The sequence below is a fragment of the Lissotriton helveticus genome, chromosome 7 (genome assembly GCF_964261635.1).
Source record: "Lissotriton helveticus chromosome 7, aLisHel1.1, whole genome shotgun sequence".
NCBI classification, from domain to species: Eukaryota; Metazoa; Chordata; class Amphibia; order Caudata; family Salamandridae; genus Lissotriton; species Lissotriton helveticus.
In genome coordinates this window covers 1,090,084,693-1,090,098,535 of record NC_136068.1, presented here as the reverse complement: position 1 = coordinate 1,090,098,535, position 13,843 = coordinate 1,090,084,693, and positions in this window count along the sequence as shown.

The following is a 13,843-nucleotide window of genomic DNA, read 5'->3' as shown; positions in this document are numbered from 1 at the left end:
GCATTGGGTCAAGTGGTGAACCTGAGGAGACACAATTGGCCAGGACACAGAATTCCTCCAGCGAGGGAAGCTGGACAACTGGGGGGTCTCTTCCTTGTTGTCAACCTCTTCGGATTCCGGATGACAGAGGGGTTCCGAAGGGGGAGACACGGGCAGTACAAACTGTCCGGGTGCTGCGAGCCCATTCAAGATGGTTCTAATTTTCTCCTCGAACGCGAGGGCCTAAGAGTCGCAGAGTTCTTGAGAAGCCGGAACAGTTGGTGCTGCACAGGAAGGATTAGATAGATTATTAACCAGTTTGAACAGGGTCTGCTATTTATCAGAAGCCTTCGCCAAGGTGTCTTCCAAAAACTTTGCTTTAGCGCTCCTTAGCTGAAGCTTATATTCCTGCAGGGCAGCTTTGTATGCTGCTCTGTCCAACTCCCTATACCCTCTCCTCCATGTACGTTCCGCCTGTTTGCAGCGGAGCTTGGACTGACCAAGGTCTTCAGTAAACCAGGCATTAGCCCCTCTAGGTCTGTCCCTCACCTTTCGTAGGGGAGCCAACACGTCCAAAGACGTCGAAATTTGCTGACAGAGGGCAGCGTAGCTCTTCTCCACACTGTCCTCCACCATAAAGGTCCTAGATAGTAATGTAGGTCGAGTCTGCTCCCTAAGGAGGCGAGCCCATGGTCGAATAAGCTGAATACTGCCCTGGTTGCTTGATTTTGTCAAGGCAGGCAAAGCAATGGACATGATGATCAGTGGTCGGTCCAGCATTGATCCACGACCTCTTCCACTATAACCAACTCCCTCTCGGCAAATACCAAGTCTAGTGTGTGTCCCTTAGCGTGAGTAGATGACAAGACCAACTGTTCCAGTTGAATATTACTGCACGCTTGGCAAAGTTCTCTGTAAGCTAGATCTTGAGGGCCAGAGGTTAAAATCACCCAGTACCAAAAACTTGGCATGGGAATTTGAAAGGTCATAGATCAAGTCAGCCAGTGACTGGAGGGCTGTTGTTGTTAAAGAGGGTGGCCTGTAGCATAGAAGACCTGCCATCAGAGTACCACCCTGGGCAGTAATGGAAAAACCCATCAGCTCGAACCCCTGCACTTCCTTTACCACTAACTGCGAGAGGGAGATTGAGTCTCTAAAGATACATCCTACTCCACCCCCCCTACCAGAGACTCGAGGAATATGTCTTATGAGGTAGCCCGGTGGGCAAGCCCGACCGAGTTCCACCCCACAGTCTACCTTAACCCAAGTCTCAGTCACGAATAGTATATCCAGATGGAAGGATTCTATTGCCAAAGCGATTTCAGCATAATGCTTTACAAGGGAGCGGACATTTAATAGTCCACAGGAAAGAGTTCTGGGAGCAGATGTACTCGACAGATGTAGTTCTCCACCCTCAGTAAGGCCCGATGAGACACGTAAGTCCTCCCGAGAGTACGCCGATTGAGAGGTATCCGTAGCAGGCACACCGGGCACGGCCGGGACGCGAACGGGCGCAAACGGGCTTACCTCTGGTGCGTCTACGGCGCGGCCGCTGCGCACCTGTTCGCCATACCTATTTATAGTATTAAGCCGCGCGGGCTTCCGGCTACTAGAGCCTGAAGTGGCCCAAGCGTCAGCCCCCACCCAAGATGGCGGTCGGAGCAGCACAACCAGGGACCCCACTGCCTAAGTCCCGCCAAATGCGGGTGAAAAAACAATTAGTGTGCAGGTAAGCCTAACTATGCCCCCGAATTGCTGTGATGGCAAGCGCCTGATGAAATAGGCAGAAGAATACAGTAGCGCGAATACAAACGGCGCAATTAAAACAAAGTGCCCAAAATTATGCAAGTGCGGTTTTAAAATAGTAAGTAGCAGTATTCAGCAATACGCGCGATGAAAGAGGTCTATTATGTGACTTGATGACAACCTTCGGCCAGGCTTGGAGTCTGTTGTCATCGGTGGAATCTTGGGTGGGATCCAGGGGGCACACTGCCAGGATGCAAGGGATAGGGCTTTTGAGACCAAGAAGGCCTCCAGTAGAGCACGCTCTGGCTGGTTTCCAAAGACCCCGTCTTTAACCTGTTCAGTCATCATCAATTCCGATATTTATAAAGCGGTGCAACTCACCGGGCATCCAAATGCTGTTGCACAAACAACAAAAAGATGCATTCAAACAGAAGTAGTGTCGACAAAGCCAATAGGCCCCCTGTTTCGTGAGCATGCAATGTCATAGCCAATGGGTCTGGCTTTTTAGTAGGAGAAGTGTTTGGTAATAATTGGGTGACTTTGTAGATATTGCTACCCGCACGGCTGAAAGTTCGGGGAAACTGTGTTATGCCGTGTTATAACATGATGAAAAAAGAACAATAATGCTTCCAGCACTGCCCACATTATTCCACACTTTTTCTGTGTTGTGCTGCTCTACAACATGGCTAAAATACAGTGACAAAGCCAATACAATGCCTCTTGCATAGGCGAAACCAATTGGCTTTGACAATACTTGTTATAGGATATAGAAACTGTTCCTGGCGCTCCTGCTTTTTGATCCAGAAGTCCATGGGAACGAACATGAAGGCACTTCTGCAGATGGACAGTAAGGGTCTTTCCCTTTTTATGAAGGTATAGAGCCTCATTTTAGGGCATACGTTGCACATTTGCAGGGACTGGATTTGCTTTTTTATGCGATGTAATTGGTTGTTTTGTGTTTGTGGCTTTGAATACATGTATTCTTGGCATACACATCAGGAGTAGTTATCGTTTGCTGTGAAAATCTTTCGAAATAGTGCATTTTGTGGTAGAGAAGTCCATTTTTTTTATTCTGCCAAGTATAAATATTTGGTTAAAAAAATATCCTTCCAGATGAAAGTGGAATAGAAACACAAGCTAGGCACGACCAGAAAGAAAACATGCCAATCCAGCAGAAGAAAAACATCTTCGAAATAATGTTCAAATATTGATATAAGGGAGAAACTAAACGGTGCATGTTTCACTTGAGTACGCTGCTTGACCAAACATAGGACGCAAATTGTATTCATAAAGTTATTCCGTGTTCAGTAATTTAACTCCCGCGCATCCACCAAAGTCTCTGAACTTCTCCAGCGATCACAGTAATAGGAAAAGAACTTGCTGTAATTGAATACAAATGTAACATTACTAAAGGTGGGTGAAGTGTGGCTCCCCCATTCCTCTTATTTTATTTTATCTGCCGCATATGTTCCCGCTGTCTTAGTGTAGCTAGCCCTTATTTCTTTCTTCTAGAAAAATCTCCAGTGTCTTTCGTGACTTCTATCATTGGCTTCTCTTGATGTTCCTCCGCAGACTCTCTGCCCTCTCTGGGAGCCGTAGCATTCATCCTCTCCATCTTGTAGGCAGACCCATGACCCTACGCTTCCATGCTGTGGCCAAAACACCTCTTCATTCCACTTCCCGCTGTCACCACCTCAACCCTCAATTGTACTCTATCTCCTGACATTTTTAAGAAACAAGTTGGAACTGTTTTTAAGCTCTCTGTGGCTTTTGGGATCTAATGAATTTATGAAAGTTGGAGCATTTGAGGTGTTGCTACAGTTCATTCTTGTTGACTGTATCTTGGACTAGTTGAGTAATAGAAGGAGTTTGTATTATTAGTTTGTGAAGTTATGAAGACAGATTCATTTCTATGCTTGAATTACTGAACACTGCAAAAACACATTTCAATCAGTTTCTACCCCAAGCGCGGCATACATAGGATACCAGCATAAGTACCAAGAAGTCTTACTATAATTTATGTAAGCAGACCAATGTCTTAAATTCAGCGTGACCTTGTGTGAGCACATCTGTGGGCTGTCAGTGGAAACTACAGCTTTTGGTCTTCAACCATCTTTGGTACTAACATCCAAATAAAACCATCACTTGTTTCATGAAGCTTCTCCTTTTTGTTTAAAGATATATGGAAACAGTTGTGCACACCTTAAAATATAAGGATACAATGAATTGTGGGTATGCAGTTTTCCTTTTCTGGCTCTGCTTTACCATAATCCTATTAAGGTAAGTCACTCTTAGAGAAGCGCACAAGGGACCCAAAACGGATTGACTGCCTTCCTTCACACATGGTTAATTAGTATCCAAATAGTTAGTGTAGAATTTTAATTATCAGAAAGTATGTATAAACATCTCTGTGACACATTTGGGCTGGATAGTTACAATGCAGACAACCACGGTAAGCAGTGTGTGGGCTCTAAGCAGGGCTGGACTGGCCATAGTGGGCATCAGGCTTTTGCACGGGAGGTGAGAAGGGTGGTGGCCAGGTTTTGGAGCAGTCGGGGCTGGTTTTGGAGCGGTGGGGGGTGGTTTTGCAGCAATGCTGCAAAACCGTCTCCCAGTAACAAAAGCAGCAGTGCTGGGGTCCGGTTTTGTTGAGCAGTCGTTGGTGCCCGTAACAAAAGCAGCAGGGAAGGGTAATCCGACAAAGTTGCCAGTGCTACTTTGGGTACCCAGCCCGGCCCTGGCTCTAAGCTCACCATAAGCTGACAGTAGGTTTTTTCAAAGTGGGAGCTTGTGCTGTCTGGTAGGCAAGGCTTAAAAAGTAGTAACCCAGATGATCAGTGAAAGGATAGAAAACATCCAATCGGAGAAATTGGTAAAGGATATGCTCCTGGGGAGGATAAACACAAGATGAACATGCTGGAACAAGCAAAGCCATTGAATAATACTCAACCAAATGAGTGGCAATAAAACCATCCAATAGTAATCTGTGGGCGGGACTGTAAGCCCCTGTAAGTTCATGGTAAACCCACAATAGATCTTGTGCAACCAGAAAGCTTGTGCTGTCTATTAGCCACAGCTTAAGAATTAGAAATGCAATAGGTCTCGCTTTTTTTTTAGTTCGAGCAGTTGGCATAGCTCACCAGCTACAGGACAGAAATTGCTACTTTGGAGGTGCCAAACAGAGCATTCCTCCGTGAAACGGCCTGAAAGCCTAAAGCGATGTTGATGGCCTACAAACTAAAAAGGCAGATCAGGATGACAGGCGGAACCACGGATGTATTGGCACGCAAAGGTGGGAGAATCAGACCCAATGAACCAATAAAAACCCTGTATTTCTAAATGGCACAAAAACGAACAAATTGCAATTTATGGGCATGCTAAAAGCCAATAGAGGAGATAACAACAGGTCTTGCAGACAGTGCATGCGCGCTGCCTAGGCTTCACCTAAAAAGGCTATTACAAATTTAAAGTTCTCTGCCCTTATACAGGCCCTCTGACTTGTTCTGTTCACTTGCCTCTGCATGGTCCCAGAACTCCTTGGAGATTACCATTAGTCTTGTAATATAAAGTTAGTGGTTTTATTTTGCTCTATTAGGTCTCGCGCCTGCAATTGCAGGGGCGAAGCCCCTGCTGTCGCAAAGCGAGTCTATTGCAATCGTTTCAGTCCTTTCAGCTTTCAAGGACTACCCAGAGTAGACAAGAGACTGGCACGCGCACGCAGCCTGCCGGAATCGGATCAAGTCGTGTGCGTGAACATGCGCTCCGATTCCGGCAGGCTCTTCAGTCACCATGGATCACGCACGCACACAGAGACACACACACGAGCGCACACATACAGACACACACCACACCTCCCCAGCCCCCCGCCACCCCCGCCCACACACACACGAGCGCACACACACAGACAATTCCCCCCCGCCGCCGCCGCCCACGCACACACATATAGAGAGACCCCCACCCCCCAACTAACCCCACTCACCGCATCGCCGGACTCTGCAGCCTCCGCGGGGCTCTCCCTCGAACATGGGAGCCCCGCGTCACCACTCCTCTGGCCAGGCACTCCGTGTGCGCGTGCGCGGGCTTCTGAAGACAGAAGTCCCACCACACACCAGGTTTCAGTTTCGCTCATCTTCAAGCGTCTCTGTAGTTCAAAACCGGGCCCCGTCCAACAGCCGCCCTAGGGTAACGAGGATCACAACCCCTACCCCTCCAGACGAAAATGAGGACGAGAACTACAAAGACGAGGAAGATATGGGTGTAGAGGAAGTGTTAAACTGGAGCCAGCCGCCCTCAGGCGTAAAATTTAAACTATTGAGCGAAGAGCCGGATTACCAGGAGAAATACTACAAGCAATTCCTAGACCACTTCAGCTTCCTGGAGCATGGCAGCAAGCCTTTCTTCCAAGATACCTCATCACAGGTACGTGCCCTCTCTTTACATCAATGAATGCTCCATTGGCTGGTCAGAGTTAACACGCTCTTTCTCTGAGTGCAGCCTTCCAGCACGTGTAAACTAACTGTTCCCAGGGCATGATTAAAATATGTGCCAGAGTTGGCTAAATTATGCTGTTAGAAAAGGCAGATTATGTGTCACATTTGGTGACAGTATTGGGACTGAGGGACCGCTTTTGGCGCGTTGCGTTTGCGGAAAAGGCTGCTTTATTGAAAGAAAGCAAAGGCCAGACACACTGCAGCCCAGCCTTAAGAGTCGCCGGCTCCGCATGCGGTAAATAACAATACGCGTCTTACACGTCTGTGCATTAATAGGCTTAGAGACAGTAATGCGAGCTGCGGCCGTGGTGCTGTGCCTGCGCTAATCTAGAAGCCGGGGTGTGAGGGCAGCCCCAGTGCGTGCGGCCACCTAGGAATGCCCGGTGCATGAGGAGACGCTGGTGCGTGTGGGCACCGAGGCTTCAGAAGTACTTGGGGCACCAAGGCAACATAGTATATGATTTGAGGCAATGCTAGGGCACAAGGGCAAGTTCACGAGGGCACCGGGGGCAGACTCAATGTATGAGGGCTCCGAGGCAGCGCAGGCACACGGGCACCGAGGATGCATCGGAGTATGTGGCCAGAGCTAGTTAGTGCTCGAGGGCACCGAGGCCAGTCTCAGTACATAAGGCACAGAGCATAATGGTGCAGAGATAACCCCACTGCATGAGGGCACAGAGGCAACGCCAGTGCGCAAAGTCTCCGAGACAGCGCAGTGCCAGGGCCGTAGCGCATTGTACCTGTGTTTCTTCCACCTCTGTCTTTTTTTCTGGCAAACACAGTGCGTGCAGTGCGGACTGCTCTGTCCTCCTGCTGCATCCAGGTCCTATCTCGTACAGCCCTAGTGAGTGCACTTCGGTTTCTGCTCACAGGGAGGCACATTGACTGCAGTCCTGCCCTGACAACCAACGTGTCTCTGTGCAAACCGTGCTGCACGAGGCAATGCTTCCGACACTGGCCCCCTGTGCCCAGGCAAGGACCAGCTCTGGTGCTGTGGCGCCTCCGGGAGGTGGCAATACACATCAGTGGTAGTGCACTGGGACACTCGGCTTCCTCGAGCAGCCAGCGCCTGCCTCCCACTCCACAACGTGCTGCCTGACTCAGTCCTGCTCACACAAGCCCATCCAGCTGTTGTGCTGTGGTACCTCCGGGATGTGGGCATGAACACCAGGGGCAGTGCACTAGTCCAACCAAGGGGTAGCTGCACACTTGCCCGTACACACTGGCGCCAGGAGGGGTCCTCCTCTCCAGAGGGGGCAGCGGGTTCCGTTCGGAGCATGTGTTCCGAGAGGTCATTTAATGATTTCCCATTGCAGCTGCAGAAACAACTTTCGCAGCGTGCGTGCCACACATTCAGCGCTTCCCAAGTTTAGACCAGGCAGGCAGGGGTTTCCCTTTATAACCGGCCCCTTCACGCCGGCGATGACACTGTTCGCCCACAATTTTCTGTCACGTCCAGGACTAAGCTTCCAAGGCCTCCAGTCTGTCCTGCAACACTTACTTGTTTTTTAGAGGAAACACTGAAGGATTAAAGCAAGAGTAATTACTGGGCTTGAAGGTGCATCATATTCATAACTGAAAGAATTGTCTCAGCAACCACGCTGAGGAAGAGCGACCTTAGCAGCAAAGAGCTCTCCAACACCCCTGGCAGCACACTGCAGCCAAAGCAACAGAGCAGGGCTGTCCCAGACAGGGCCCGCTGTACAAAAGCATAAATAGTTCGAATTTCGCATACAAATGGACTACTTTATGTACTGCAAAATTGCGGAGGGAGGGAGTCCAACCCCCACATGCATCAATCTAGGATTTTGCATTTCTTAAATAGCGAAAATTAAGGAATCGCTATTTAGGAAATGCAAAATCCTATGCATCAAGAAATCCTAAAAGTTTTTAGGATTTCTTAATTTTCGGAAATTGCGATTCCTTAATTGCGAATCGCAATTAAGGAATGGCATTACATTGATTCCTATGGGCCTAGAGGTCGCATTTTTTTTTTTGCACTCGCAATTTTTTGATGCATTGCAAGGGTGCAGAGGGGGGTCCAAAGGACCCCCCCTGCACCCCTGAAATGTATTTTCAAGTGCATGTTTCACACACACATGTCCTAAGGACATGTGTGTCTGTAACATGCAAGTTTAAAAAATGCATTTTTTTGCTTTTTTAAACATTTTCGCAAATTAACACGAGGGTCAACCTCGTGTTAATTTGCACTTCCAATTTCAAAATTCGCTATTTTTTACAAATTGATGCATTGCATTTAAGGAATCGCACAAATGCGATTCCTTAATTGCATTTGCATTTTTAAGAAATGCAAAAAATAGCAAATTGTTTCATGCATCCCAAAAACGTATTTAGGAAGTGCAAACGGCCGAATTTACCGATTTGCACCGTTTGCACTTCCTAAATAGGTTGATGCATGTGGGGGATAGTTCCTGAGGTGTGTGTGCAATTAATCAGCTCCTGTGTATTACTCTTTACCTTCTGTCTTTGTACACCTCACAAGAAAGCTGCCAGTAAGTCACATGCAATGCTATCCCTGCTACACCCTCACACACCCTCACGCTCACATACCCCAACACTCACACACCCTCACCCTCCCTCACACCCCCTCACCTACACACCCCCTCACCTACACACCCCCTCACCTACACACACCCTCACCTTCTCACCCCCTTACCCTCACACCCCCTCACCCTCACACCCCCTCACCCTCACACCCCGTCACCCTCACACCCCGTCACCCTCACACCCCCTCACCCTCACACCCCCTCACCCTCACACCCCCTCACCCTCAAACACCCTCACCGTCACACCCCCTCACTCCCTTTCGAACTCACACACCCTCACTCACCCTTACACCCTCGCCCTTACACCCTCACACGCCCACCCCCTCCCTCACCCTCACACACTCCCTCACACACTCCCTCACCCTCACACACCCCCTCACCCTCACACACCCTCGCCCCCACACCCTCGCACCCCCTCACCCTCCCTCACACCCCCTCTCACCTTCACACACCCTCTCTCACACACCGTCTCTCACCCTCACACACCCTCTCTCACCCTCACACACCCTCTCTCACCCTCACACACCCTCACTCACACTCACTCACCCTCACTCACCTTCACTCACTCACCCACCCTCACCAGCATAGCATCACAAAACACAGCATAGCATAACAAAATACAGCATAGCATAATAAAAAAAAACACAGGATAGCAAAGGATAGCATATCCTAATTATTCCCAACTCTCCTTATTATTAAGCAACATCTGACAGTTTGCAAATCATCTTTATACACTAATTCAGAGTTTTCAAAAAAATGTATGCAACGCATTGTCATACACAATGCCAATAACTCAAACTTTAATGCTGCGAGACCTATTGCATTGTAAATGCTTGTTAAAAAAGTGTACAATAACAGACGTTGACCATGTACTTGGCAATGGGGAACAAATTAGGTTATTAAAAAGGTTAAGCAGGAGCGGGCCCAGATATCTGGTTTATATTTGATGAGGTCTATCTGCACCCTATCAGGTTCCCGGACCTTTTTTGTCCAATCTTTGATTTATGGCATCTTCCACTTCAGGCAGGGACATCGTTACTCCTTTGGGAATAGGCAGCTGAGCTATATCATTATCATGAGGCGCGAAGCTGCATATATCTCTGAAAAATGTGCTTCCCATGCCTCGCTAGTTATAGTACAGCTAATTGATGTTATCGTCTGGCCCATTGCTTGCATGTTTTCATGGCTGCTCAAAAGAGTTTACCATTCTTTTGGCTTGCCGTATTGGTGAGCAAATCCCATTGTTGGGCCAATGTCTCGTCCTTCCTCAATGAGGTGGCCAATTTATATTTTTTCCTTAGCAAGCTTACCACTTGCGGACACCTAGGTTTGGCCACAAGGGCCTGTCTCAACTGTCATTCGTGGTTAAACCATCTAGGACTATAAGGAGATAATTGGGCAGGTTTCATTAATTCTGTCTTAATAATCAAACAAAGATTAGAAAATGTAGAGACTACATCAAGACTGGGTTCTTGCGCTAACAAACAAGCCTCAAACAATGTAAGATTCTCCCTAAATACTTTATGCAATAATTGGGCAGGATCAACTCCTCACCACACCAATTGTAAATTATCCTTGGAGAGGTCCAAATTCCTTGCCCCACACTCAATTTTATACTCCGGTTTCGGGGATAATATAAATGCCACTTCAATCGGGTTATGATCCCCACGATGTGTTGCAAGAACTTTTCCATGCGATAAAGAGTCCTCTAAATTAGGAAAAATGTAATCCTAATCGATTGTGGTTGCGCATCCCCTGCCTCTAAACATAGGTTGTGTTATATCATTATTATTAGAAACAGCAACGTCCATAACATTACTCAGGTTGTGGATTATCAAGTGTTTCATCAGCTATGTGTCCCTATTACAAGTTTGAGCACTGCTAAGGTTGCCAAAAAAAGAATCCTGGGGGGCCAGTTCAGCATTAAAATCACTTCTGAGACAAATTCCAACTGTATTATTATCAAAGTCTTGCAAATTCCTTACGGCGGTAATGTAATTACAAAGGCTAATGAATTTTATGTTTGGTTTTGTATAGAAGTCATTATTATAAACTTTAACCCCTTCAACGCGGGGCTAATTCCCCCGCGGTGCGGGGGGCGCGAGCTGGACTCGTCATGACTCCGCCCACTCCTTTAGAACACCTGCGGAATTCGCCATGCGTGGGAGGTGCCGCGGCAGCATGACGAGTCCAGCTCGTCATGAGCACACGACCACCATGCAGCATGACGAGCTGGACTCGTCATGAGCACGGAAAGGGTTAATCAGGTATAGGGTCGTACCGCTTTTATATCTTATAACCTGAAAGTTGTCATTATAAGATGGTATAGACTTAACACGGCCTCCTCCTACAATGTTCATCCAAATAGCTAAGCCACCAGAGGGTTGCCCCGTTTTGAATGATGGTGCAAGAATACTGTAGCACTCAAACCCTTAGAGATAAATATCTTTAATAGCCCAGGTTTCCTGAAACATTAAAATATCGTATTGCCTTAATAACTGCAGCCAATCATCTAGTACTATCTTTGATTGTAGGCCGGCCACGTTCCAACTAATTATTTTCAGGACCTGGTTATCAAAAATGAGAGCCCAATCTAAATCAGTCATGGATGTAAATCCGTATTTGTAAATGTAAATCCTTATTTGTAAAGCACAAATTACTCACCCTTAGAGGTCTCAAGGCGCTGGTGGCCGTAGTGGAAATTATGTGAGCTAATGCCCAGAGTCACATGGTGCTGAGTTGAGCTGCCACCGGAGCCGGGGATCGAACCATTAACCCTGTGCTCCGAGGTCAGCTGCCCAAAACCTTTCCACTTGATGCACTTATCAAGAGTGTAGGTAATAAATTGGCCCCACTAGCTATTGTTGGCATCATTCAATCTTGGGCATTAAGATCAGTTGGCACCACAAATATAGTCTGATCAGAAAAGGAGGGCACTCCTGGCATAATACCTCTTGGTGATGGTTTATAAAAAATAACCTACCTTACCATGAATATCTTGTTCATATCCAGAACGTTAAACTGTTTATTTTTAGATAACCAAGCCACACATTTGTTGTGTATTTCTCCCCAAGATTTGTTCTGCTGTGCCTTAAGTGGTGGCACTACTGCCAACAGCAGGACATATGGGCAAGCAGCTGGAGGCAGACTCAACACATTGTATTCATTTTGAAACTAGTCCCGTTTGGGAAGTGATGGATAACACCATTACTCTTTCCGGAACATTCTGGGAAGTGATTAGATATGGAGTTAGGCTTGGCTTTTGAGTGGGGGAGACCTGAGGGCCATCCCCAACTAGGATATGTGAGCGATCATCACTCATGAACTTAGAAGATACTGTTGTATCTGAGGGCTGCTGGTCAATCAGTTGTGAACCTCCATTAGAGGAAGATACAGTTGGAAAACCATCTGCCAAGCACTGACCCCCCCCCGGCCCCCATTAATTGGCCTATTTGGGGCTAAAAGACTTGTCAAATGATTGCTTCCTTCCACGATAACTCCTTTATTAACAGCCATTACACGGTTGCAACATCTTTTCATTAAAGGGTCAGATTTAGGTCACCCAATACCGAATTTCGACCGTTACCAACCGGTATTGGGCTTTTTAGATGTAGGTGGCATTTTTGTAGGATTCGATATTTTACCAAATCGGTAATTTAGGGATTCGGTAAAATACCGAATTCTTAACATACCGATTCGGAAAATTACCGAATCCAGGATGTAGGGAGCACTCAAGTTAGTGCATTCCTCAGTTAAGGATTTTTTATTTACCACCAACTACACGTTGGTGGTAAATAATGAAAACCTTTGAAAAAGCATTTTTTTTTGCTTTTCCAACAGTGCGATGTGGCAGAAATACATGCCCTTAGGGCATGTATGTGTGCCACATGTGCCACATGTGCACCCATGCACTATTCAGGGGTGCAACATGGTGTCAAAGTGACACCCTGCCACCCTTGAATGTGTTCCCCCGTTTACCTAATCGTTAAATACCGATTCGGTAATTCCCCTTCATTTCTATGGGCCTCCAGGCCCATAGGAATGAATGGGATTTACCGAATCGTACCGATTCGGTAATACTTAACGATTCATTACCTACATAGCATTTACCGATTCTAAAATACTGAATCGGTAAAATTCGGTATTTTAGAATAGGTAAATGTAGTTTACCTACATCTGGCCCAAAGTCTTTAGGTGATCCAGGCGATCCAACAGAGGGTTAAGCTTCTGTGTGTTATGTGTTTATAAGACTGCCATATGTTAAGTGGCTGAAGTGGTTCAGGTGTCGTTTCAGTATGAGTATGAGGAGATCAGGTAGCATCGCTGTTCAAAGGTTTGGCCACAAGATGTGGGCTAAGTGATGGCTGTATCAAGGAGGTCAAATCCCTTTGTGGCACACTTGTGCATGTGGGCTGTTTCCTATTGGTACAAGTGGACTTTTGTTTTTTGCTGCCACAGCCATATCATACATGCGGGGGGCAGTCGTGATATGTTGGTTCATAGAAAGACTGCAACCAGGGCCAACAGTATCCCCACCAAAGGGCTCAGAATCAAAATCAATTGCAGTTTGCGAAGAGTCACCATTGCCTAACACAAAAGCGGGTGTAACTCCACTATTGGGCCCTGTCTGTGCCGCCTCACATCCCAAGGACAATCTGCGCTCTCTTAGTTAGATTTAATTGGTTACGATATTAACCACCCTCTTCAACATACTGTCAATGGTGACAAAACGACGCACAATTGTACGTCTGGTTCGTTTTGCCATAATTAATGGTTACTTCCAATAAGAGTTCTCACCTTGTATTGTTGCTACCTCTGCTGAAAGACTAGGGCCCAGCCAAGCCTTGTCTGGCCCTGAATGGGCCTAGATGTGCCTGCTCTAGGCCCGGTCTTCGCCCGGGCCGTGCCTGGTTGCGTCCGACGCGGCGGGAGCCCTGTGATGAAGATAAGAGGGCTTCTGGGTTCGGAAAGCAGCATCTGAAAGAGACTATTAGGTATGGCTTCCTTACCTTAGAATCAACCACAGGAGTCAGACTAGATCGACTCTGCAATCGTCGTTGG